This window comes from Xenopus laevis, chromosome 3L (assembly GCF_017654675.1).
Source record: "Xenopus laevis strain J_2021 chromosome 3L, Xenopus_laevis_v10.1, whole genome shotgun sequence".
Classification (NCBI taxonomy): Eukaryota; Metazoa; Chordata; class Amphibia; order Anura; family Pipidae; genus Xenopus; species Xenopus laevis.
In genome coordinates this window covers 34,878,682-34,892,376 of record NC_054375.1, presented here as the reverse complement: position 1 = coordinate 34,892,376, position 13,695 = coordinate 34,878,682, and positions in this window count along the sequence as shown.

Sequence of the window (13,695 nt, the reverse complement as noted above, 5' to 3'; positions counted from 1 at the left end):
ACCAAAGGAATCAAGCTACCATTTTCCGATCGTTTTCAGATCGTTATTTTTGAGAATATCCAATAAAAGAATAAAATCTACCTATCTACGTAAACATATAATTGTTAGCAGATTAAGAACTAAGTAGACAAAATCTTTAGATGAAGCCATCTCTGAGCTACATTTTGTCTAGTCTGCCTTTCACCACCTATTCTTTGATGATCTTCAGTTTTCTTTATTAAGTAGGTTAACATTGGTGATGTTGATAGTCTTTATATCGACCTATAAGCTCTCCGGAGAAACTACTCAAGCTGGCCATATATGAGCAGATTTTGGCTTCAAAATCCACCATGTGACCAAGTTAGCAGTACTGGACAATATTTTGGGCTAAAACAATGGGTTCCTCTCTCAGTATCTGAACAGGGCTTGGTCAGATATCTATTAAGACTGCAAATACTGTCAGAAGAAGGGTCCATAATGGAATCTGTAGTCTTCTGCAAACTATGATCCAAACACTGACCTGAGGCCAAATTATCAGATCAGCCTATTAAGGCCCATCACTTCAATGGCAAAAATTTACTCATCTAGCAAGAAGTTATCTAATTATACAGTTTATAGAGGCTTCCTGTAATAAGATTATTTCTTCTCTTGTCCAGATATACTATAAATCAAGGCAACATTGATTTCTCTTTGAAGAAGTCGTTAATGGTTGACAGTTTTGAAGAAAAACTATATACTTTATTTTACATTTCTTTTCCCACAATTAAGAATTTCAGCTGATGATAGCGCTCCTTTAAGTTTAGTTTTCCTTGATTAAATTGAACAAATACTTATTATTAAAACCAATATGATTTGCTTATAAGAAACAGATATGCATGACAGCTTTTAACAATGATCTCGATGACATAATGACATAAAAATCAATGATCGTCAGCTGGAATAAGGTCCAGGGAGAGTCCTTCCTTCAGAGTGTTAAATAAACAAGATAAAGGTCCTGGTAATTATGTGTTCATATTACAAGGAACTGCGTCTATAATGGCTCATCACAAATAAACATTTGTTCACATACAGTAAATGTCTAGTTTCTGAATTATGTTCTGAAAATCTCCCTTGCCCATTTGAAAAGAAATAATGCTATTTTTAAATCACAAAATGTGTGTTATTTTACCTCTTTCCACACAAATAACCGTGCAAGAAATGTATAAAATTCACCGAGCCAAATGTCATGTACAGTATATTATTCATGACCACATTAAAGTCACCTAAGTCTTTTGAAATCCATAGAAAATCTTACATTTCTTTGGAAATGGACAATGACATATCATTCTGCAGGGGAAATAAATATGCAGTGACTACAGAGAACACACAAGCCTGAACAGTAAAATAAAAAGGGTTATATTGCATAGGCATAAACAGGAATGGAAGTAAAAATGGAAATAAGCAGTAAAATATAGAAAAGTTCAACAATCACTAAACTTAACAATTTGGAATGATATCAAATGCAGCTAAAGCTAAATATGTCTGCCTTTTCATCATACTATTCTAAAAATCCTATTGGTTAGAACTTGTATTTTGTAGTATTATTTATATCATAATACAGGCATGGGATTTGTTGTCTGGAAATGCTTTATCTATAAGCTCCAAATTACAGGAAGGCCATCTCAGATAGACTTCATTTTAATCAAATAATTTATTTGTTTAAATTGGTTGTATACCTTACTTTATCCCAACTGAGATATACTTAATCCTTAGTGGTAAGAAAACAATCCTATTTTGGTTTAATTAGACTTAGGGGGGGGGGCAAATTTACTTAAACTCGAATATCGAAGGTTAATTAACGCTTGATATTCGACTGTCAAAGTTAAATCCTTCGATTTTGAATATCGAAGTTGAATCCGAGGAGATTAGAGGGATTAAGATCCCAAGGTATTACTGACCCGGAGTAAGGACGAAAGTGTTGAGATAGGGATGATAGAAATTCCCCTAGTCTGCCACTGGAAGATATCCTGAAAACTGGGCAATACCCCTCACACCCTGCTAACTTACTCTCTGCTGTATATTCCCTAGCCTGTGGGGATTCAGCCTATACGTGCTGTGAGTATATGGTTTCCTTTATGCTGCTGTGTATATTCTATGCTCCATTGTGGATCAATGTGCTTGATAATCTAAGTGGTATTGTTTAATAAACACAGTTCTATGTTCAACCGTTAAATAACTACTGGCGCCCATCATTGTGCTATTGCACCTAGTTACAGTTACACTACACCCTGCCTCCACCGCGTTGTGAGGGCTTGCCCCTGAGAAAGAGAGCTCATCTGTGGTATCAGCCCACAAAGGAAAGTAGCTATAACTGCTAAATGCAAAGCAGTTTACTATAGCGCTACACCTGTAATATAATATTCCTTAAGGACAAATTTTCACACAAATGACAATTAATAATGACTAATAATGACTAATTATAACGGGTGACATCACTGAGCTCAGCTTGTGCCAAATGCATTGAAGTCAGTGGGTGTTTCTGATTGCACCCAATGCATTGGAGTCAATGGGGCCATTTTTTCTCCACGTCTTTTTTTGCACCAAATTCATAGGAGTTGATTGACTTTTTTGTATGTTATTACTTGGAACAAAATGCCAAATCACATGGGAGTTTGCAGAATGTCAAAATGTCTGCAAAATTCTGCCAAACGCATTGAAGTCAATCTGCCAGTTATTCATTGCATTGGCATCAGTGGGTATTTTTTTTTTGCCCATGTGACACAAAACACATGATGAAATTCTAGAGCATATTCAGAAACAAATTTCACCACTCTCTAAAACCTGTATCAGGCAAAAAAAAATCACTCATCCCAAGTCCTTTCAAGGCAGCTAGTTTGCGTTTATTAATTTTATCTGCATGGCAACATTTTCCAGTTGATATTTGGCCTTTAATAATAAATCTAACCTTCCTAGAAAACAATTGGAAGCAATAAGCTTAATGTTTATTACTTCTCTGGTTTTTTTCAGCACTTATGAAAGTTTCAGTAAAATAATGCTCATTTTCATTTTCTCCAGGGGAAGAAACAAAAATGTTCTTCACATTAAAAAAAAAAAATGAAACAAAACAAAGGGGGACAAAATGCATTCACATATGTACTCCAATGCACTTCTCCTGGTCTACGTTCAGTAAAATCCGTATTTTAGTGAATTTGCAGAGCAACGTCCATTCGCCAGAGCGAATTGTCGCCTGGCGAGAATGAGCGCTAGCACCTCTTTCTCTAGCAAATTAGCGCCTGTGCCCATCAGTAAACCAGCGATGTACCTGTAGGCGGTAACGCTGGTGATTTGTCGCCAACGTTTGCCACTTCGCCTTTTAGCAAATCTGCCCCATAGTTCTTCATATTGAACACCCTGTCAAATGAAATAAGATTATATTTAACAATGCCATTCCCTCAGTTGGTTTAGTGCGAGAGGATTATTATGTAATGGTAAATGCTAAGAGAGTGACTTAGGATATGCAAAAACATTCTGCAAACACAGTAATACATGCAATCATCCTTTATGCCTGTTAAAGGAGAGATGAAAGTAGGAAAACCCATACAAACAATGAAGAATTTTAAAATTCCCTTCAAGTTAGATATTTGATAGCTTTACACATTATTACTATTGTTGTTGTTATTATTATTAATATTAATAATAGTTCACTATTAGTTGTTTTGGAATGCAGAATGATTTGTGCTGAACACTTTAAAATGTAAGGAAGATTAAATGTGGTGCCATTTAATCTCAGCAAAAGAACAGACCATTTTTGTATATCAGTGCAGGCATTTTGAGCCATGGATGACTAGTAAACAATAACAGTAAGCCTTACTGAATACAGATGAGAGGACAGATGGAAAAGGGGAAAGCTAACAGGTGGTCAAACATTGCAAAAAGAACATAAAAAAAAATGTCCTTTCTTTCTCTATAGATACAGATGTATCCAGTGTTATCTATTTAGTTAGCTATAGTTGATAGTTCTATAACTATTTGATAAATTACACCCCTAAACTTAAATAACACACCAGGCCTCAGAACATACTGAAAATGCTATGTATTTGCATGCCTTCCAACATTTAAAAAGTAGAAAGAGGGAAAACAAGTGCGCATAGCACTCAATATTTTTTGGGCACGCCTATTTTATGGCCACACCCCCTAAATGATACATCCATTTTATTAAATTTGGCAGGTTATGGAAAGTTTGCCAAAAATGTAGACGGCACTCCGTTCAAGGAGATAGCAGGTTTATTGCAACTGCCACAAGGATCTCATGCCCGTTGGAAAAAAACGCATAGGGCGTGAGATCCTTGTGGCAGTTGCAATAAACCTGCTATCTCCTTTAACAGAGTGCCGTCTACTTTTTTTGGTATGATAAAAGCGGTGGGGACCCTGCGGACTGAGCACCAAACAAGGAGGAAATGGAACAGCCAATGGGAGGGTAAGCTTTGAGCGGTCTATTTGGTGCGAGAATTATGGAAAGTTTGAACACATTTCTGAGGGTTTTAGGGTCAGGTTTTATGTGTTATTACAATTTTGCCAATGAAGTGGAATTGCCCTTTAAGCTGCAAGTTACAGATCTGCTTATCTTAAATAGTTACAATTGTATATCTTTCTTTATCTTAAATAGTTATAAATGTATCTAAGCGCAGGGGCTGAGTATTCTGGGCTCTCTGCCAAAAGCCTCTTATTGAATCTCTTTGTGGCTGTTCAGTGCAGGAGATCAAAGAGAAACTTTTCAGTAAGAAACCAGGACTGTCCTGTGAAAAATGGGACAGTAAAGAGGTATTTATCTGCAAACAGAACCAGGCCATGAAAGTATGGTTCATTCTCAGAACCAAAGTGATATATCTCCCCTTAAAATCGTGTTAGCCAAATAAAATTGTTGACATTAACAGTTTCATTGGATCTGTTTAAAGGGAAAAAACAATTATGGCAAGCACTAGTCATAGGGGTCAATTATCAACTCTGGGGAAATATGCCCATGTGCAGTAAACAATTGCAACCAATCAATTTTTTGCACTCATTGTTTTACATGCAGCTGGCTGAAAAAAAGCCACTCACTGATTGGTTGGTATGGGTTACTGCCCATGGGCAAATTTGCCCAATGTTGACAATGAGACCCATTGTATTTAAACACTTTCATACTCTTCCACATCCTGAGGCTTTAGATAGTTGTTTATAAAAGCCTTTGCATTCCACCCCCTGCAGAAACATATAAATGCATCCCCTGTCTACACCGACGTTTTATACATAATGGGGTTGGGGTGGGAGAAAGTTAAGCAAACATTGTAGGTGGCTAATATTGACTGACCCAAACCCGCCCGCACCTGACCTGAACCCACCCCAGCAACCTTGGATTTCTCAATTCACAATTCGGAATTTAGAAAGCCAGTTGGATGGCTGGTGAAACGTCTTCAAGAAAAACACAGCAAGTCCAGTTGATTGGGCTCATTTCTACAGATATACCATGACCTGGATGAATGAGAATCTTCACAAAGACACTTTCCAATGAAATTTTGCAACAGAGCTGAAGGAGTGAGGAGTATACGGTCCATTTTCTCTATCCCGGAAGTGATGTCAAGTAGGGGCGCTGTAAAAGTCCAGTGCCTAGGGCAGCATCAGATCTAAATATATCCCTGCTAACATGGATGGTGATACTTTAATTAAGGTCATGAGGCACTTTGTCTGATGTTACTAAAGAATAAATAGGCATCAGCCAACATCTACAAAAACTGGGCACAGCAAAATGAATTACTAAGGGCTTAAATAAATTTTAACAATAATACAACAGCAAACATAGCATTAATTTTCTCTCTCTCCATAATTAGATCACCTTTTAACATTAAAATAGAATTGAAGTTGACAACAGATATGAATTGTAGGTTTAGTTATTCCCGTAAAAATTGGTTGAATTCTGGGCAAGCCTTTAACCCATGCCAATTTCGTTGATTTTTCGCCTTTTTTCTGTTTAATCTCTTTTAGGCAAGGAACTTCTTCGTTTATGAAGGTTTTTCTATTATTGTCAAAGCCAACATAATTTGCAAGACAAGATCAGTGCCTAAGAGGTTTTCTGTTATTATTATTTTAATATCATTGCTCTGTGGTTACATGGCCAGTACCTTAAGCGAGTGATTTAAATGTTCAAGTAATGATGTCTAAGGAAGATGGATTTTCTTCTGGGAATCAGTGCAGCACAGAGTAATGACCAGGAAAAAGGCATTGGCAAATAAGGATAGATAAATATGGTTAGGGCATGTAATGATTGGTTTAAACTACAATTTGCTTTTAAACTGTTTATTTATAACTGCTTTGGAGAAGAGCCATCCAAACAAACAGGATAAGCAAATTATCCATTACTCCTGGCTCTTATTGTTATTGCTGCAATGCATCCCTAGGAGTTTCCCCTGCATCGTCTGCCATTTTTCTCAAATGTGTATCTTGCGTTCTAGTTTGAAACAAAACGCTTACAGAAAAATATATGAACATAAATGTTGATAGTTATTGTAAAATAAATATGACATCCATATGGCAGCCATTTTTTCATTGATGGGCAACATGTGCAGAACTTAAAAAACTAAGTGACTTTATGCAAATGCATATTTCATTCCTGGATTTAGAATATGTAAGAAATCTGGGTATTTTTAATGAAAGGGGTTTATTTCCTGGTGAGGATGAAAATAATAACACATAATAATACATTAATAGCATTGTAATAAAACAGCAGTAATACAACTTTTAAGACAGATATAAACAAATAAAAACCACATGTAACCATTCATTAAAAAAAATATGTATTCGATTGCGGATGTTTTGAATATCATCCCTATTTTATTATATAATTACTATGTATATTTTTATAATTGTGAATCAGTCGCTTACTTACAACTTAATGCTTTCGAGAAATAAAAGAAACTGCAATTTATTGTATTAAAATTAGGGATGGGTGAATTTTTTCGCCTTGTTTCACCGCAAAAATGACACCCATAGACTTGTATGTGCGTCAAAAAAAGTTTGACTTTAATGGGCATTGGCAACATTTCGACGGTGGCGGACTTTTGACGAAACGGGTCAAATTTGCCCATCCCTAATTAAAATGTCTGAAAAGGTGCTATTTATAAAAGACTTCAATAAAAAGCAACCTGTAGCAAATGGTTCCATCTAATGGAGTGTTATGGGGAAAAAAAGTGGACTTTTATGAAACACAGAGCACATAGAGCCATAGAATACTGAATTATGGTGTAAGATATAGGAAGATGCTAGAAGGGTACAATAGATTAGGTTGGAGAGGCATTTATAATTAAGAAAAAAGAAGAATGAAACAAAAAGAGGAAACATGAAAAATAAAAAGAATTAAACAAAAAGGAAGGGGAAGATGAAGAAAAGAACGGAATAGCAGCAATTTGAAGTTGCTTATTTTTAATATTTAAACATTTAAATGTTTGAGGGCCGGAAAAACATACAACTGAGAAAATAGTGGTTCCCTTCTGTGTGCTTTTGATTCCTCCAAAAAAGAGCCCTTTCCTGATTTATCCACCTCAGCAGTGGAACAAATTGTTCTGATCTTATTGTCTGGCTCCTAAAACACATCACATAGGAACCTGTGCAGAATCATGTGGAGCAGTTATCCCCAGCCAGTAGCTTGTGAGCAACATGTTGCTCTCCAACCTCTTGGATGTTGCTCCCAGTGGTCTCAAAGCAGGTGATTATTTTTGAATTCCAAGCTTGGAGGCAAGTTTTGTTGTATATAAACCAGGTGTACTGTCAAACAGAGTCTCAATGTAGGTTGACAATCCACATGGGGATACCAAAGGGCCAATCACAGCACTTATTTGGCACCCCAAGAACATTGTTCATGCTAGTGTTGCTCCCCTACTCCTTTTACTTCTGAATGTTGCTCACGGGTTCAAAAGGTTGGGGATGCCTGATGTAGAGGATCACATCCATGGGTGAAAATAACATTCAATGGGTACAGTAAAAATAACATTTGTTGCAGAAGGTTTAAATTAAATACCCCTTTGTCTGAAACCATTAGAAGGAAGCATTTTTATTTCTATAATGATGAATGTTCTTCGTAACCAATGTTGGCTGGCATTGATAACAGTTGTACCAGCAGGTCAAACTAGAGCAACCTGTTTTTTGGTTTAGTACACTTTGAAAATGATAAAAGCCTTTTATATGCATAGTAACAAATACCTTTTACAGAGACTGTGTAGCCATGTATTACTAAAATTTGGCACACAGAGTCTTGGTCTGAGATGAGACATACAGACTGAATTAACTGGTATAAGCTTGTAGGATACACAACAGACACTTTCTTCATGTTAAGGCAGTTTATTTACACGCAGGAGTGACACATTTCAGCATACAAAACACAAATAATAAAAATGAAATCCTGCCCATTGGGCACTACCTTCACACATTTGGTGAGTTCCATCACCTCCTTACTGGTAGTCTACGGCTGCTTGTAGACTACCAGTAAGGAAGCAATATAGTTTATTGTCACCCATGATCTCACAATACTTCTTTGGGGGATTTCTCAGCCTCCTGTCTCTCCTCTGAAGTCCTCACTCAGACTCAGTCACTTGGTCACATCTCCCTCTTCTCCTTGCAGTGGCAGGCAGCAGCACCTCCGGGAGTTCCTCACACAGGCAGGTAACCTTCATGTTCTGTGCCCTGCTTTGATAGAGCTTCCCTACAGCCCCACTAGAATTAAATACCTTTCCACAGGACAGCCTTCTTGTTGAAAGTGAGCTCCAAAATGCAAACTGGACCGCTGGATTGGAGTACCTGGCTTGCCTGTTCCTTCCGGAATACTACAGCTCCCAAGATATGGCAACTAAAGTCTTTGAACAGAGAACTTATTCTCAGTTTATTACCACTTTTCTTTGCGCTTACCTCTCCCACTATGGAAAACACAACTTTTAACACATAATTTTGGTCACTCTACCACACTGGTCATTGGTAATGGCTTTAACACAAAATACACATTATCTGAAATATGGTGATATCAGCAAGCTATAGGTGAAAATAGAATGGTTTCTTCATTTGTAAACAAACTTAATCTGTATCTATATACAAACACTTTGCATTATTTTGTATTTGCTTATGGATTCTAATTGCAATAAGCATACAGTTATGGTTTACAAAGTTGCTAAGGTGACACACACATGTGGAAAAACAGTTCCTCACTTCTTAGGGTTTAGAGTGTAAATTGTATTTTAGATGCGATGTACTTTGTTTCCAGTGAAGGATTGTATCTGTCTATAACAAAGATACCCGTATCTACAAATAAATGGTTTTCTTGCAGTTTCATATAACAGCACTTTATGCTAGATCTTGATATAAGCATCTTAAAAACAGAGGCATGAGAACAGAAAAAAACATTTACTGTAACTAGCAATTGATAGAGCATATCTGCCTTATAATGGCAAACCTTCTATGGGTCCAGCCACTGTATGGATAGTAGCTATGGGGTGAAGTACTTTCCCCCTGTCTTAATGATGTCCTGAACCTCTAATACAGAGCATTCACAAAAGGCAGAGTCAGATCCCTCTAATAGTGAGGTGCACAAGGTTCAGGTACAGTAAATGGCAGGAGGTTCACTCAATTCAAGCAACTGCCACATGCAACCTATATAGACATTAATGCCTTCTTCTATGGTCATTGACAATGCTTTGTACATTTGTGTTTGGCATTAGTTTGCTGATATGGGTGTGGAAGAACTTTACTGGCCTACACAGAGCTCTGACATCAACCCAAGTGGATGCCAGGAGGATGAATGGACCAGACCCCATCACCCAGCTTCATATTCTCTTATAAATGACTGTAATGTATTGGAAAGTCTGTTTGGAATAGTAAAGGTTATTGGCTTTAGCAGCAAAAAGAGGACCAGCTTTATACTGTGTTAATACGCTTGATGGCAGGTGTCCACATACTTTTAGCCTAATAGTGAATGGCCCTTTAAATCTAAGACATTGGACAACACTTTGCTAAAGTTTATTGTTATTCTTTAAACATGTATCTTCTTGTAGCATAAAAAAGTCTAACGTCTAAAATTTCCTTTGCCCTGTGAGCATATTTACTTGCTTTCTGACCAATCAGGTATTGGTTCTTAAAATTTCTCATATTCCTCCATGTAATCTTAATAGATCTCTAAATCAAAGTTGTCACTTTAAGAAAGCTCCTTAGGACAATTTAAGGCATGCATCACAACTGTCAGCTCATTGTGTTATTACAGTCATCTTTCTTTTGTCACCTGTATAGGAGAGACAGGTATATTTAAGATGATTGTATGTGATATCATAAGATCAGATTGCACCAAACAGAATTTAATTAAATAAATAAAAAATAAAAAAAATAAAATATTTAATATAAAATATAAAATATTTAAAAAATAAAATATATTCAGGAACGGAAAACTGGTCATTTGACCTCCACTCCACTAAGTACTTTTCACTTTTATTGCAAAAGTAGTTTGAAGCATAATTTATGATTTGTGTGTCTAATTATAACTAATTGTAACTAATTATAGCAGAAATTGCATTACCAGTGGAATCAGATACTGTTAAACATTTTCCAGGTGTAACCAAATGACTTATGCACCTTCATTGTGTCATTTGCTACTTCTGCAATCAGCTCACCATGAATGAGCTCAGAATTATAATATTGAAAAACTCAAAGACTGGGAAAAATATAAGCTAAGATTTTTTTTAATTGAACAACATTTCTGTCCATCCCTGTCATTATTGCAACAGTTGATCCAGCATTCAAAATATGAGGGCACGGCCATGTTAATAAAGGGCCATTTATCCAGGGGACCCAACTTCCGCCCTCTCATCTGCTATAACTTTTTAATGGAGCATCCAGCTAATCATATTTTAATGTTTTTTCATTTATTTCCAGCACTAATATGGGTGAGCATTTGGGGAATAGTGATCATAAAATGTTCTCTTCTGAGATTATGTTTCAGCAACTGTATAAGAGAGTGACTAGCTTTTGCAGTATAAGTGCACCTCTGCAATATATTACTACTTAAAGGGCACCTGTCACCCCCAAATTCCCCCCCCACCGGGGATTCGGGCTAATAGAGCCCACACTCCAGTTGGGGGAAGCAATACTTGTGGAACTACTAGTGCTGGTGACGGTTCCTGACATACAGAATTTGTGCCACAGCTTTTGTCACACGCATATGCATAATGAGGGTGTCAGGTCATTCACATATGTGCCATACAATATGTCCGCCTGCACCAGGAGCTCCTTCTCAACTTGCATACTTTGTTCATGGGGTCCTTATTCCCCAAATTTCATTGCTGAAATGAAAGTGTGACAGGAAGTGGCCACTATCTCTAAATCCAATAACATAGATATGTGAATAAGCTTGCTTAGATACATACAGGGGAATGTAATAAAAGTCACAAAGAGCAAAACAATTCGCACCAATAAGACTAAAAATCCATATCTCGCAATGTAATATTGTTCGTTAAACTGTTATTGCATTGCGAATTTTAATTGCGCATTGCGAATTTTAATTGCGCACTCATAAGAAGTACTTGAAGGTGTCGTAATCTTTTGGAGCAAACATAACGACTTTTTCAGTAAGAAGTTTTATTACATTGACTGCGCATTGGCACAAACTATAAAATTCGCAAACGGTCTTTCACTGTCGGAAGTGGTCGCTAAACAGTTTCCGGGCTCGCAAAAGCTATATTAAATTCGCACAAAGCAAAATTTGTTCGCGCAGAGGCATAACTTTTCGCATTGCGAATAGTTTTTCCGTTAGCGATTTTTATTACATTCCCCTGATAGGCTTTGGCCTAACAACTAGAGGAATAGCACTTGTAGGGATTTAAAAGCATAGGGACTGTTAACCCTATGGGTGCCTACAGAAGTATGTTCGGGGGGGTCTCCTTAATTTAGAAGTTTGTGGTGTTTTTTGTGGATAACAGACTGTGAAATTCTAGGTAATGTGAATGGCAAGTGTCTACTAAAGCAAAGAACTGTCTTGCATAAAAAATGGAATCTAAATGTGGAGGAAAGCATCATTTTTTCTCTTAAGAGATCCCTGGTAAGGCTTCACCTTAAGTTTGCAGTGCTGGGTTGGACCCCAGTCATTAAAAAGAATATTAATGGTATGGAAAGAGTGCAGAATTGTGCAACTAAATTGGTAAAAGGAATGGAACAATTAAACTATGAGAAAATGAGGGGTGGTTGTCTCTGGAAAAAAGGTGTCTCCAAGGGGACATAATTGCTCTTCACAAGTACATTAGAGGACAATAGCGACAGATCGCGAGGGAACTTTTTTCACATAAACAAGAACTAAAGAGAAGAGGCCACCCCTTTAGACATAAGGAATTGAACTTTCACTTAAAGCAGTGCAAATGGTTCTTCACAGTGAGGCTGTAGAATGCCGCGTAGAATGAAGTTTCTAGTATTACTGTGCAAAAATTATTGTTTGAGCACACTTTAAATAAACAACCAAGATAATTTACAAAAATAGAAGAAATTTTAAAAATGCTGCCCTTTTGTTTTTTAAATTTTTCTCTCAGTATGGAAACAGAGCCAAGATTCCCATAGTGAAGAGTGCATAGAAGAACAAATTTGCCATGTCTTTGCCACATTATATTCCATCATGATTGTTCTTCCTACACCAAATGCATATCTTTGCACCTGTTGAAAAAGTCTTTAAAAGGGTTGTAGGTCTTAACATGGACTTTTAGTATAATGAAGAGAGTGATACTCTGAGTCAATTTGCAGTTGGTTCTCATTTTTTATTATTTGTGGGTTTTTGAGTTATTTCAGTTTTTATTCAGCAGCTCTCCAGTTGCTAGGGTTATTGGGACTTCACTGATATGAATAAGAGACTGGAATAGAAAGATGAATAATGAACAGCAACAATAATAATACATACATTTGTAGCTTGACAGAGCGTTTCAGATGGGGTCAGTGACCCCCAAGCTGCAAAGATTCAGTATGTGATTCTGCCCAACAGATGTAAATTTATTCTGGATTCAAAAGACTTGCACTAAGCATCTTAAGAAGTTAAACATGTATATATTATTATGGAAAAGGGGTCCTGGTTTTGATTTCTTATTATCCCTCTCCCTGCCTTCTATCCATGCTTTGTATAATGGTAGTAAGACAAAACAGAGGCGCCAAAAGGATAAAAATAGCTAAAAGCACTTAAAAACCCAATGGGTAATTCAGAGGAGGTAGTAATGAACTTACCTCCTCCAAGCAGACACCAACGAAAGTGGTAATTTTCAATAATAGTTTATTCACAAAACAGTATTGCAACGCGTTTCGCAGGCATTTCCTGCTTCATCAGGCAATATGGAACGGGAGCAAAAACAACAGTGTCTTTGTATAAACACGCCAGGCACCTCTGTCATTTTGTATAATGTTTCAGTTTAGTTCGAACAGTCAGAAAATGATTTTTTTTTCTTTCTTCCTTGTATTCAACATTGATTAGTCATCAACAAGCAAAAAAAAAAAAAAAAAATGTGTGTTTCCTTAGTTACAAACATCCCCGGTATTAAAGATAGCTGAAATAAACTGCATAGCGGCATAAGGTCTGCACTACATTAAATAGAGTATTAACCCTTGATCCCCGGGGCAGTAAAAGGGTGAAGTCGATGATAAAGGCAATGTGAAAGCGTTTGCTGTGATGCTGTATCTTTCTAGGTGCAGGCATGATATGTG